Genomic DNA, 14,871 nt, shown 5'->3' on the forward strand with positions numbered 1-14,871 from the left:
AACGGATCTGCGACTGGGTCTGGGTCCGCGACTGGGCAGGATGGAAGCCCCTTTAAGCTCGCTGCTCGATCCACGTCTGGCCTCATTAGCTGTCAGTTGCAACAATACCGAACTGGCAGAGGCGACCGCTTGGAGTCCCACGACCATAAATCACAGTCTGACAGCCCCCCCCCAAACCCTCCCCGACAGGCTGGGAAATGGCACACACACGCATGCAGCGCTCTCTCCCACACTCGTTTCGGCGCTCTCGCTTAAATGCACCCAAAGCAGGCCCCCCGTTTGTGCATGGTCCCTGTGAGGGCGAATGTGTGGTCACACCTGGATGGAGCACCTCACACAAGAGAGGGGTGTATTGTCAATCCATCAAAGGTTGAGGGGTGAGGTGACCTCGCACGTCCACCCCTGTCCATTAGGCTGACGTGCGGCGGTGTGGGTGACATCAGCGGAAAGGAAGGAAGCAAGGCCGGGGCCTTTGGCTCATTAATCACGGCCTGTGACATGCGGGCAAAGAGGCCGGGGCGCAGCCCTCAGCACACAGCTGGGCCCCGCCTTTGCTCTGCTGCCTCCTTCCTCGTATCTCTTCCTTTCTGCTTGCTTAGAAGCTCCTCCCAGCATCCATCAACCGCACTTCACAACTTTCTCTTGCTTCTTTCAACTGCCAGTGTCTCGGAAGGGCATAACTTGAGCGATTGCTCTCATCCTTGGGTTGTTGCTCATCTTCTTGTCTGCGAAGCTGTCGCTCATTGTCATTTACATTGATTCTAGATCCTGCCCTTCTCTCACATGTAGTCCCCTGGTCCTTGAACTCTCGGAAGTGCGCACCCAGCACTGAGAGTTTGCTCTCAAGCGAGTTGGGCTTGTGTAATTCCCCTTTTTTTTTCACAACATCCATCTCACTACTCAGATCCCTTCTTAAGTTCTTCCATATGGGTATCTGCCTGCTTTTCCCTCCACATGAAGATTTATGAGCGTGTGATTGTGTGGGCGAGTATTACGTATGACTGTGTGTCAGTGGATATGAAAGAAAGGCTCTTTTTCCTCCCTCACCGTCTGAAACTGCAGAACTGTTTCAAGCATTGTCCAGTTACAAGCTGTCCAACCTCTTGACCCTTCATCCATGGCCACCCTATTCCTATTTCTGAAGAAACTTCTAGCGGCACACAACAGTGCTGGTGGAAACCGAGAGACGGTAGAAATAGCTACCATAGAAACATGGTGGTTCTTTCCCTCAGGTTCTCCCGTTATACTGCAGTTCTTCATTGTAGCGTGTCCATGGTGGACATTTCGGACTTGCGTAAATGTTGTCAGGTAAATGTTGTCAAGGAAGGTTTCCATTTTCTTAGATCCATTAGATCTTAAGTTTGCTTTATTTGGTTTACTTGATATCCTTTGCGTTTTAAATGATCGGGGCCTGATTTTCCCTAAAGAAAAAGCTTCACTTGGTTTTAGTAACACGATATAATAAATCTTGTTTGTTTTGGATTTCGGTCTCAGCTCCTTGTCTGTGTTCTTGAGGTCCCCATGTTCATTGGTCCCTTGTGGTAGTCTATTCCTGGCCGCACCGCAATTGCTGTTCTGCGTCCCAAAATATTTAAGTGTCTGTATTTAAGGGTGCCAGCATGTTAATAAGACGTGAGTACTTCAGACAGCCGAACACTTCATTTCAGTTCTCCTAAAAGCATTGCACGAAAGGTTTCTCCTTCTAATCAGATAGGGCCGGTTACATACAGTTTTGCTTGTATGTCGACCTGTGAACTGTGAAAGGAAATCAACATCTTTTTATTATACCATATCCCATAAAGAAATGAAATGCATTCATAAAAATAGACAAATAAATATTAATCATGAAATGAACAAAGTGAATAAAAAATGGGCAGAATCAATTTTCCTACTACAGTACATGAATTCTTGCTAAAAATAAGACTAAAAATAACTGATTCACATTGTCATTTGGGATGAAAAATGGAAACAAACATCCATGCAAGGGATGCCAGGATGGGAAAATGGGACTTAGAGAGAGATGACATGGCTGCGTAAGGTAAAGGGCACAGAATTAACATGGATAGGGTAACACAAAAGGTGCAAGGACAAACTAACTAAATTACCCAGGACATGTCTTGTCTGAACTGAATAGCCTAGAGCAAGAAACCTGAAAGGATGTAAACAATCACAATGCCTTCAATAATGGGAGGGGAAAAAGGGGTAACTTTTCAAAGTATTTCCATGGTGATGCTTGTACTTCAAAAAAATTTCACAAAGTCTGAGTGTATTTATCAACAGCCATCTATGCCATCCTCTGAAGGCCACTGTCCTGTACAATGACAGTTACAGTACAAATACGTTAAGAATTCAGAGTGGTGAAGAAAGGATATCTTTGATCATATGTTTGTACAAATTATATTGGAATTAGAAAATGACTATGCCTATGTTTGGATTAAAAGAAATGTTTACACTGAGGATGCAAATACCATAGATGTTATTCAGTGATCTTTTCTCTACGTTAATCCTTTAATACTGAGTGGCCAAATATCAAGTGTCACTCATTGCGATGGCCCCACTGGTGGTGCATCAAGGAGGCTAACAATAGCCAGGACTTTGTGCTGCAGGTATGCAGTTCTCCCCAAGGGAAGAGATTGGAAGTGAACTGCCATCATCACTTGTAAGGTTCCATGAACATACAAGGCCCCTGTCAGGAAATGGTATAGGGGTACTCATCATTCCAGTATGAGGCTGTTTAACATCACATCAAGCAGCTACTTGAGACTAACATTATACAGGAAAGCAGTGGACTCACTCTGATGCCTATAGTTGTTTATAAGGGGCCTCAATGTTAAAACAGGGAAGAACAGAAACTTACATCTCATGCTAAAGGATCAATGGGGTAGATGTTAATAATTGGAGTCCAATGACACATAACCAGCTAAATCTGACTGCCACAGCTGAAAACACACAAAAAAAATGGGTATTGTTTGGACTTTTTACATGGATTCATTTAGCTGATGCTTTTCACCAAAGCAACTTTCAGTGTTACATTTAATTATTTAGCAGACACTTTTCTCCAAAGCGACTTCCAATGAACTCTATGTAGTGTTATGTGCCCACACACCTTATTCACCACGGTGACTTACATTGCTAGATACACTACTTACACTGGGCCACTCATCCATACATCAGTGGAACGCAGTGTCTCTGTCACTCACACACTATGGGTGAACCTGAACAGCGTGTCTTGAGTGTGGGAGGAAACCAGAGCACCCAGGGGAAACCCACACGGACAACATGCAAACTCCACACAGAATGAGTGGGGATCAAACCCATGTCCTCTCACATGACCCAGACGCTGTGAGACAGCAGCGCTACTCGCTGTGCCGCCCTGTTAAGGTACTTTCAATTATTTAAATGTTTATACAGCTGAGTAATTTTACTGGGGCAACTGAAGGTAAACGCCTTGATAAAGGGTAGTAAAGCAGAAGGTGGGATTCAAACCTGCAACCTTCAGAGCCAAAGGCAGCAGCAGCTCTATCTACTGTGCCGTCAGTTGTCCGCATGTTTATTCCAACACTACACATCCACTTCTCATCATTGGAACACTTAGCTGACCAGATGTGTGACGAGAATGTACCGCACGATGTGTGATGAAATTAATGGTGTTTTATTCTTAGAGGATGTGACTGAGTTTCCTGTTTTTATCGTGGGCTTGTGTAAGGGTTTGCGAAGCTTGCTGCTCCAATCCATCATCTGCTACCAGATGAAGCAAATGAAAGACTGATGAAGACCACCTGACATCTGGATGGAACAGTGTGAGAAAAGTTCCAGTCTGCTGAAGAATGTATATGACAGCTCCCTCGCTGCATTTGCTGGTTTCAAAAGTATCTTTATTTATGGAAATCGATTTGAGTCATCAGGGACTCTGGGCTTTCCTGTATAACAGTAAGCTGGGAAACGAAGACATTTGCCAGTTGCAGCTTGAAAAAATCCAGTTAAAGAAAGGCAGAAACATGAAGACAAACTTTTCAACAGCTGGAGGGTAGTTTTATCTTTCTCAAAAATTAAAGGAAAGCTTGTGTGGTTTACTGAGGTAAACCTGCTTCGGTTGTCTTGGTCCTTTGCTTTGGACCAATAGTGCAAGTGCTACTAAATTGGAACGTAATAAATTTGATCAAGTTAACCAAAATTAAGTATCATTACGACTCACACTGCAATAGCAGATAACCTCTCTCCTAGAAGGCTGGAAGTGACAAGTTACATTTATTTATTTACCAGATGCTTTTCTCCAAAGCAACTTCCAATAAACTATGTAGTGTTATGAGCCCACACACCTTATTCACCGCGGTGACTTACACTGCTAGATACACTGCTTACACTGGGCCACTCATCCAACATCAGTGGAACACACACACTCCCTCTGTCACTCACACACACACTATGGGTGAACCTGAACAGCATGTCTTTGGACTGTGGGAGGAAACCAGAGCACCCAGGGGAAACCCACACAGACACAGGGAGAACATGCAAACTCTACGCAGGCTGAACTGGGATCAAACCAATGTCCTGTTGCACCACTACTTGCTATGCCACCGTGCCAAACAAGTTCATGGGCTCACTGACATCATGCATTTGTTTCTAAGAAATTCCAAGGAAATTGCAAGGAAATTGTGAGGAAATTGCAAATGCTAAATCCAAACATGTTCACACTGAGCACATTGATTACAATTTCTAGAATACATGTGAAGTCTTCAGATGTCTCATCAATTGCTAACCTTTTGTGTGACTCAGACAAAAAGCTGGTGTGAGATAATACACCGCAGTAATGACCCCTGGCCTTCATACCTGGATGCTGGTGTGGGAAACTATGTCCAACTCAAAAACCAACACACACACACACACACACACACACACACACACAAACACACACACACACACACACACACACACACACACCATCAAGCCCTTTCCCGAAAAATTTAACACAAGGACTGTGCAAACTTCCAAATGTCCTTTGGCTTTCAAGTTCCACAGGAATGCAAGATCTAATGATGTGGGTAAGGGCTGCTGGCCTCCCATAAATAGATGTAGACAAACTTAATACTGTCAACTTCTGCACACTCTGGAAATTAATGGCTCCATCTTTATGGTAACTATTCAGTTTTATTGGGCTGATTTATTGGACTGATAGAGCTGTAAATGCTTCCATAAGCAACTTTTTTTGCCTGAAAACCTCTCGCTGTGCCGGACCAGTCAAATTCGGATTGCCGTCGACACGCTAGCACGTGGTGGTCATGGCAGTGATCAGTTTCGCAATGTCTGTGTGTATATGTGTATATTAAAGTTTTCTTTTCAATTGAATTGATCGGCTAATAATTCAGGCAGATTTGGTCTCTTTAGGACTGTATGCAGTTCACGACAGCTAATGAATGCAAACAGTGACCAGTAAGGTGATGATAGAAGCACTAAAATTGCATCATTAATTTTAATTATCCCACAACTTCTCTTGCATTTGATCATTTTCAGAAACCTTGAGGAGGTGGCTTGAAAATATGTTTTGTGTCAGTATGGGAGAAAGATCATTTCTGGGCTCATTCCTGATATTTTGTATTAATTCCATGTACTTTTTCTCATGCGTACATGTATTGATTTCATTGACACCTTTCTCCAAAGCTGACAGTGTTTAAGTTACTTGACTGAAGCTACACAATTATTTACCCCTTTATAAAGGTGGGAATTTTTTTAAATTAGGGAAAGGTAAGTGTGAATTGAATCTGGGGCATTCAATTGCAAGGTCACATCTTTAACCCCTACATGACCTGATGTACCCAAACAACAAGAAAAGGTTCATGTAACACAAAGCTGACACTTTTCTCCCAAGTAACTTATAGTGTTAAGCTACTTATACTGGGGGGCGCGGTGGTACAGTGGGTTTGACCGGGTCCCGCTCATCAGTGGGTCTGGGGTTTGAGTCCAGCTTGGGGTGCCTTGAGATGGACTGGCGTCCCGTCCTGGGTGTGTCCTCCCCCACCCAGCCTTGCACCCTGTGTTGCCCGGTTATGCTCCGGCTCCCTTGACCCCGCAGGGGACAAGCAGTTTCAGACTCTGTGTGTGTGTGTATGTGTACTTCTACTGGTTTATACATTTATACAGCTGGGTAATTTTAGAAGCAATTCATGGTCATTACATTGTTGAAGCAGCGGAGGGGGATTCAAATTCATGTCCTTCAAGTGCAGGTGTGCAGCTTTAACCACTATGCTACCCGTTGCCCTGATTTCAGTTTTTTTAATTTCCTTATTAGATTATTCTTGCACACTCTTCCATCCTTTTAATAAGAGCTGTGTCTTAGCATGCATGTTTGTGCTTTGAAAGCTCTGGATATTACCACCTTTTCAATAACACCAAAGCAAGGTGCTTTGTGTGCTTTTATTAACATTATTATTTCATTATGCTCTTTCCATGATTATCATTTAAAGCGTGGCTACGATTTCCAGCTGCATGACAAAGCACAGTATGACCACAGTATGACCACAGTACGAAGGCCGTCATGTCCCCAGGTCCCCATGCAAAGTATCTCCAGAGAAGTACTCATAACATTGGGTTGGACTTAACCTTGTTTATCTAACCATTGAGTTGCTTACTGCCTTCCAGCTGTTGCTCCCTGTGTTTTTCTCACATGTGAACATGTGAACACCGGCACCGGCAGAAGGGGAAACAAACACACTTGGGTGTCGGCACTTTGCGCACCGAGGCTGAGGTTTCTACTCAGCAAAGAGGTAAGGTCTGAAAACCCCAGGTCTGCGTGTGGATCTGTTTGTGTGCTAATAACCCAAAAGCGTTAAAGGAAAAAACGAGTGGGGTGGACGGAGAGGGATGATCGTAGCCGAAGCGCTGCCATCATTTATTTCTGCACCACATCTCGGGATCCAGCTTCTTCGCGGCCACCGTAAGCAGGACATCAATATTCCGAAGATGCTCTCTTCCTCCGTTTCCTCCCGAGGAACGATGAGGTCAATGGCTTGATTGCTTGTGACACCCTCATTTGTACCTGCGGTGGGGTTAAACCGCCGGGACAAAGAGACAGTGCGGTAAAGTGAGAGCGAGAGGAGTTCTTTAATCAGAGCAAATAGACTGTGTCAGCTGGTGACAAGTACCACGGCAATTATCCCGATAGCTGCGCGGGAATATCATTAAAGTTTTCCGTTAAATGAAGAAAAATTCACATCGCCTCCGACGGGGAGCTGCGCTAATTAGTCGCGTAATTGTTGCTGTCCCCGTGTCCCCGCTTGTTTCAACCGCTGCGCCGTGGCTGAAGCGAGGCCGTCTTGAGCGCTTGCTAAAAATACGCGACGGCAGCTACTTGTTTGAGGCCCCTTTGACGTTTTGGAAGCGCAACGCAAATGCCGCCGCGGCTCCTTGTGCTCCTTCTCGCGTCCCGCCGTCCTCCGAACGTGGGCTTCGTGCGCTGCGGGGTTTCAGGTCCCGAGCTCCCGCTCCCTTCCCCTTCCCCTCCGCCTCCCTGCGGCCTCACACACGGCGCACAAAGTCCTGCCATAAATCAATGGGCAAAATCGTGTCTGCCAGTTAGACTAAACAAGAGCATTTGTGCGGATTTGCTCTCGCCCATTAATCATGTTGACAGTTTGAAAAACACATTTCCCCTTTAATGACTGTATTTGGATAATCAGGTCTGTTGTACTCCCTGCCTGCCTTGCTCCCCTTCCTCCTTTTTTTTTTTCCACATGAAGCAACACTGTGGGATGGTTTTAGGTTCAAGTACTGTGGAGAAAGAAGCCGAAATATGCAGCGCTGCAGAACAGCTGTCTTAGCTTAACACATGGAGAGGGCGAGAGAGCGATTGAAGCAACACATTGCAGGACGACTGGGTGACTTTAACGCTGAGCTATTCGGAGAAACTCGGCACCGGAGGCCAACTGGCTTAACCCAGCAGCGCGAGAGATTCTTAACTGCACGGCGACTGCCTGGCGGAAGTCAGTGAAAGGCGGAGAAATAGCTGGACGTGGTTTCTTAAAGAATGATTTTTCCATGCAGTGAGCGATAGAAAATGCACGTGTTGAAATCCGAACACGGTTTCATCCTTTCTTGCCACTTGTCCACATTTACTCACTTTGCTGACACATTCCTCCAAAGCAACTAACAATATCAAACCATCTGCAGTTATTTATTGATTTATACAGCTAGGTGATTTTTTTGGATCAATTTTATATTAATGCTTATTCATTCGAGGGGAGGGTGCAGTGGCGCAGCGGGTTTGGCCTGAGCCTGCTTTGTGCTGGGTCTGGGGTTTGAGTCCTGCTTGGGGTGCCTTGTGATGGACTGGCATCCCGTCCAGGATGCATCCCCTTCCCCTCCGGCCCTGCACCCCGCACTACCGGATGAGGCTCTAGCTTGCCGTGACCCTGCTCAGGACAAACGGTTGTAGACATTGTGTGTGTGTGATTTATTCATTTGGGAGGCATGGTGGTGCAGCAGGTTCAGCTGTGTGGTGGCTCTGAGGTTCGAGTCCCACTTTGGGTGCCCTGCAATGGACTGGCATCCCGTCCTGGGTGTGTCCTCCTCCTCCCTTGGCCTTGCGCCCCACGTTGCTAGGCAAGGCTCCAGCTTGCCGTGACCCCGCTTGGGACAAGCTGTTGTTGACGATGGATGGGTTTATTCATTTAGCTGACACTTTTCTCAAAAGCAACTTACAGTGTTAAGGTACCTACAATTATTTACCCATTCATACAGCTGTGTAATTTTACTGGAGCAATTTAGGTTAAGTACCTTGCTCAAGGGTACTAGAGCTGGAGGTGGGATTCAAACCTGCAGCCTTTGGGTAAGAAGGGGACAGCGCTAACCATTATGCAACCCACTGCCCCTCGTTGTGGTGTCCTGGAGCAAATTGCAGGAAGCACAGGGTAAACCCTGGATGGGGAAGTCACTAGGACACTTAGACATGGTTAGGACCATTTCACCTGAAACGTGGTTTTGGACTTTGGGAAGAAATTACAACACCCCCTGGAAACCCACAAACACGTGGGCAGAACACAAAACTCGACAGTGACAGCTTTGAACCTATGTCTGAAACTAGAGTCCAGCAGCTGTGAAGCACCAGCGCTGCCTGCTGTGCCGCCCTCTATACAAAAACTACATCTGTCTGCCGAGGCTAAAAACACAACCAGCCAACAGGAACGAAGAATATAAACTAAGAGTGACGTTACAGGTCTGTGAGGCTACACCGCGTGCAAAATGTAAGGATGATATCCCTCTTTACACGCAGCGGATTGGAAGCTGAATCGATACCACTTGCATGGTAAGTCGAACAGTTACAAAGAGTGACTTGCCGGGGCTGAAATATACAGTCAGAAGGTCAAAAGATGCAAGAGGGATGATGATGTTGATGATCAATAATGATGACTGGCTATGTCAGGTCAGGTCAGTGCTTAAGGTGATCATGGTCTCATCTGTGGAAGAAGCCGTCAGGACTACCAGCGCCGGCTGTCAGCTCACCTGAGAGGGAGCAGGGATGAGCGTGGAGACAGAGTGTGGACACATGCACTTCTGCATCTTTAATCATCATTACTGGCAAAGCAAGTAAAGTGCATTGTCTTCATGTCACATCCTCATGCAAATGAACTAAGAACGGGCGATGCGATGAGACAGCAAGGAATACACAAGCCCTGCAGTGCTAATGCCACGACTTCAGGATATTGGACATGTCAGGATGTGGTGACACCTACAGAGCACCCACCTGACAGGCATTGGCACTGCACGATGTGCCTATGACAGCATGCTACTTCTTTTTGGCCTTCCTTTTAGACTATAATAATACATACAGTACTGTGCGAAAGTCTTAGACACTTAGATGTTTCGCAAAAATACTTGTTTTAGACGGTTATTTAATGTCTTCTGCATTAGTGTCAATGGGAAAGAGCATATTTTAGATTTACAAGCACTGCTTTTGCAAAAAGTTACAGTAGTACAGTAAGGGTTTTGTATGTCATTAAAGAAAGAAAGCATACACTGGTTGAGACCATTTGTCCTGAGCGGGGTTGCAGTGAACCGGAGCCGAACCCAGCAACACGGGGCGCAAAGCTGGAAGGCGAGGGATCACACCCAGGACGGGACGCCAGTCCATTGCAGGGCACCCGAGGCAGGACTCGAACCCCTGACCCGCCAGAGACCAGGACCCGGCCAAACCCGCCGCGACCCCGTTGACGATGGATGTTTACTAAGCTTTGTAGGAAGTGTATTAATTAAGAGCATTACTTTTGGAAGCATTCTCACTTTACAGCCTTTTCCCCAACCAAGTGCCTAAAACTTTTGCACAGTACTGTACATATAACAAAAAACTGAACAAATCTGGTATATTCCACAATACAGGGGAAAAAAGTTTGTTTAGAGTCTTTGGTGCCTTTAAATGAGGGAACGGTTATGTTGTTGTCTTCCGTGGACGTGGACGAACGTTCGGACGGCCAATGGTGAGGACTGAAAAAAGTCAAATCACAATGAAAAAGAAACTGAACAAAGAATTACCATATTATAGGGGTCTGGTGGGTTTGGCCGGGTCTCGCTCTCTGGGGGGTCTGGCGTTCGGGTCCTGCTTGGGTGCCCTGTGATGGACTGGCGTCTCGTCCTGGGTGCGTTCTTACAATTATTTGTAAGGTTATAGTCGCTGTGAGCCTTCATTGGATGTGCGATTATGGATGGAACAGGAAAGATATGCTGGTTTAACTGTGCAGAGCTGTACATTTACTGGCATCGAAACAAAGGGCACGAAAGCCTGTGATGAAATTGGAATCAAGAAGTTAGCCTTAAACATGACATGCAGTTTAGCCGCACACGCCAACGCTTTCAGAGTTACATTGTTATTGTAGTATATATTGCACTCGGGACCTTTGCAAGCAATGAGATCACAGCGCTACTTTAAAAAACCTTTTAAAAAGGGATACAATCAATCTTCTACATAAGCGGTTAAGTGATGTTTGGGTCAGGACTGGTCAGCTTTGTAATTAGGTCTTCTTATGAAGTCTTTAAAAAGGCAGAATGTGACCAAGGGTCTTGTCACGGCCTCCTGGGGCAGATGAGGGATCTTGACCCTGGCGAGACGGGCGAGGCGCTGCACTTCCCCTGCCAAGGCGCGTCTTCCCACAAGCGCCACGCTCACGACGCGCGGAAGCTGACATCCCCGCCGTGACTCCCAGCGCGAGGACTAATGAACCCCAGCTGGGCTCGTGGTGCCGGCATCAGCCATGTGCCGCAATTACAGCGGCCTTTGGGCTGGCGCGTGTCTGTCTGCATAGCAGCACATCCCAAAAGTCCCGGGGCTCGGAGGGGCGAGGCAAAGGTATACAGCCCCGTCAAAGGAGTACACACTTGGCTGTTCAGAATTTTATCATGACTTCTAACCTCATGGTAAATGCTGGTGGGTATAGGTCTTGTTCAGCAGGGTCATGTGTGTGACTGCTTTACACCTCATGTGGGTAATGTGTCAGTCCAGGTGGCCTTTTCAACACCAAACCAGGGGCAGCTTACAGCATAGTGGTCAGCATTGTTCCCTTTAGACCCAAAAGTTGCATGTTCAAATCTCACCTACTGTTATAGTACCCTTATATACATTTATTTATCAGATTCTTTTCTTCTCCAAAGTGACTTCCAGTGAACTCTGTGTAGTGTTATCAGCCCACACACCTTATTCACCAAGGTGACTTACACTGCTAGATACACTACTTACACTTGGTCACTCATCCATACATCAGTGAAACACACACACTATCTGTCACTCACACACACCTGAACAGCATGTCTTTGGAATGTGGGAGGAAACCAGAGCACCCAGAGGAAACCCACAGAAATACAAGGAGAGCATGCAAACTCCACACAGCCTGAGCAGAGATCGAACCCCCACCCTCTCGCATCACACAGGGGCTGTGAGACAATAGCGCTACCCGCTGTGCCACTGTGCCACCGTGCCGCCCAGTAAGGTGGTTATAAGGTGCTTACCCTCAGCTGCTACGGTAAAATTACCCGGCTGTATAAATGAGTAAATAATTGTAAGTTCCTTTGGAGAAAAGCATCAGCTAAATGAAAAAATATAAATGCCCAGCTGTATAAATGGGTAATAGATAAGTAAATAGTGTAATGCTGTAAATTGCTTTGGAGAAGGGCGTCAGCTAAGTGAATAAATTTCAGCGATACGAGAGCGATGCAGGTGGAAAAGGATCCCCAGCTTGGCTCCAGCCATCTGTCCAGTCTTATAAAGCCGATGCCATTGTGAGTAAGGGTGCGTCTACCCTGTAGCCCCTTCGGTGAGGCAGCATGAGCTCACGGGGCACGGCTCAGCACCCTGTCATCACCAGAGGCAGGTCCGTCGGCCGCTGTGTGCGCACTCCGAGCGGCTGGAGAGTGCCGGGCGGGCCTCCCACCTGTCCCACAGGTAATACCTTGCTGTCAGAGCGCTGGCGGTGGTGCTGTTCACCAGCTGTTCTCAGGAGCCCTTGTCACGCAGTTCCCCGAAATGTCACCCCATGGAGGGAGCTGAATTAACTTTGGCACCCGTTGGCTGGAAGGTGACAGAAGTGCAGCGTCCCGGTGTTGGCCGAGAGACGACAATGGAGAAAAAACAGCAGGGATTAAGGGGTGGAAAGAATGCAGGGGGTCTTTGGGAAGGAAGCAGGGTCACTTGTCAAGGCATTCAGTTTATACTATACATACTTACCTGCAGGGGAGTGGTGGTGCAGTGGGTTTGGCCGGGTCCTACGCTCTGGTGGGTCTGGGGTTCGAGTCCTGCTGGGGGGGTGCCTTTTGATGGACTGGCGTCCTGTCCTGGGTGTGTCCCCTCCCCCCGCGAGCCCTATGGTGCTGGATTAGGCTCCGGTTTGTCATGACCCCACTTAGGAGAAGTGGTTTCGGTGTGTGTGCGCTTACCTCCACTGAACATCCTTAGCCACTAGAGAAGCTTGTGGTGCAGCCTATGTTAAGAAGACTGGCACTGCGATGAAGGCCTGCAGCAAACAGCAAGAAGTTTCCCGCATTTATTACCAGTCGGCACCTTTAGGGGGCGACACAAACCGGAACATTCTCGCCGCAGCAAGCGGATTCATTTTGTTCACGGTGTTCCACCTGTAAGAGTGTTACACAGTGACTGCAGCAAAACCGTACAATCCCCTCAAAGCGAACACGGACGAGACGTGAGACGCAACAGCGCGTGAAGTTGTTCCCGGCTTTTTCCATCGACCGTTATCCGGCATTTACCCGTTTCCTTCCGCTTCTCGCTCGCGATCCCTCTCGTTTCGCCTCACTTTAATCGCTCCGGACTTAATAAGTGTGGGACCCCTCGGAAAAGTTCCACGGTCGCCTCGGCGTTTAATGTGCAGGAGACAGAAATAAAAGCGGGATCTCCTATTACTCACTTGGATGGACGGCCCGGGTGTCGTAACCCTGGCTTGGTCTGCCAGGACTGACCATGACCTGGGAGGGTGATACGTCTGGTTAATGGCCCTGTCAAGTCACACCTGTCCTGGAAGCTCTCCGCTCCGGAGGGCTCTTAAAGCGTCGTTGGAGAGACGCCATTCGACAAGCGCCGTCCGCACACCTGACGCGCTGCTCCCGGCACCTGTTCCACCGAAGCGCACATAGTAGTCCAGCCGGGGATCAGCGACCGCTTCGCCCAAACACGGCTTAGTAGCCCTGAATTATTTAGAAAGGTAACATGAGGAGAAGCGGAGCGATGTCCCGCGCAGTCGGAGCCAGAATGGAAGAGTCACGGCTCCCACGAGCGGATCCTGATATCCGATGAATATTTCTCTTTAAGGAGCCTCTAATTATTAGTCTTGCCCTTTCCCCCCGTGCGCCAGGCAGTCAGTGCACGGGAGGGGGGGGTAGATCTAGGCCCAGGGTCCCCGGGGCCGTTATTAAAACCCCAGTGTCCTGCCTTTCACAACGGCGGAAAAAAAGCAATCGTGCTGAGACAGCTTTTTGGCGTGGAGGAGAAACAAACAGGCATTAGTAATTAGGACAGCGTTTCCTTTAGCTCAGGCGGGGGGCGGGAGGGGGGGGCTGGGGGACCGGAGAAATCTGCTACCTCTGCTTCGGTGACAGAGACAAATGCAGAGCTGAAGTCCAATAAGTTTGAGTCTCCCCCCCCCGCCACAAACCCATCAACCCAAGCTGCTGCAAGGGATGCTGAAGAGCTCTAACCACAGAATGGAGCACCCCCACACACATCAGTCACTGTCCGCTTCGTAGCTGACGGTGGGAATCCTACACGGCCCCACGCTCTTACTCGACCCAGGAAAGCCTGTGCTGACACACGCCGACGTTCCCGCGCCGTTTCACCCCCAGCACCGTGCTGCGTCAGGGCCCAGCTCCACTTGAGCAAGCTTCCACGTCAGCGTCGGGGGAGGGGGGGAGGGGGGGGACTCTCGCAAACGCCCGCCTTACCTGGATCAGTCACTGATGCTCATTTTAACACGCTGCAGACCTCCTATGGGGGCAGCAACTGGAGGAAGTTGCTGACACGAGGCAAGTGGACCGCGGTAACGCTCAGCCTGATTTGTGGCGATGGGGAAGGAAGGTGACGAATGGGCAGCTGCATTCCGAACCCCTCGGCTTAGTCCTCAGATGCATGTCCGGGATTCTGAGGATGCCACGGGTCTAAAGGAGACCCGTCGTGTGCGGGAAGCATGGGGGTACAGTCCACAGCGTAACGGCGGCACGCACTGAAGCAGCTGAACTCTTCGCTTTCATCGTCCACAAACATGGTCATTTTCAGAGAATACCCCTTTCGCTCAGGGTAAAACAAAAGTTCAGTTCGGTACTGTAGCCGGGATTATCGGCACAACGCGGCCTTTCAGACTGAAAAAAAACCCCCAAACGACAAGTATT

This window comes from Scleropages formosus, chromosome 12 (assembly GCF_900964775.1).
Source record: "Scleropages formosus chromosome 12, fSclFor1.1, whole genome shotgun sequence".
Lineage (NCBI taxonomy): Eukaryota > Metazoa > Chordata > Actinopteri > Osteoglossiformes > Osteoglossidae > Scleropages > Scleropages formosus.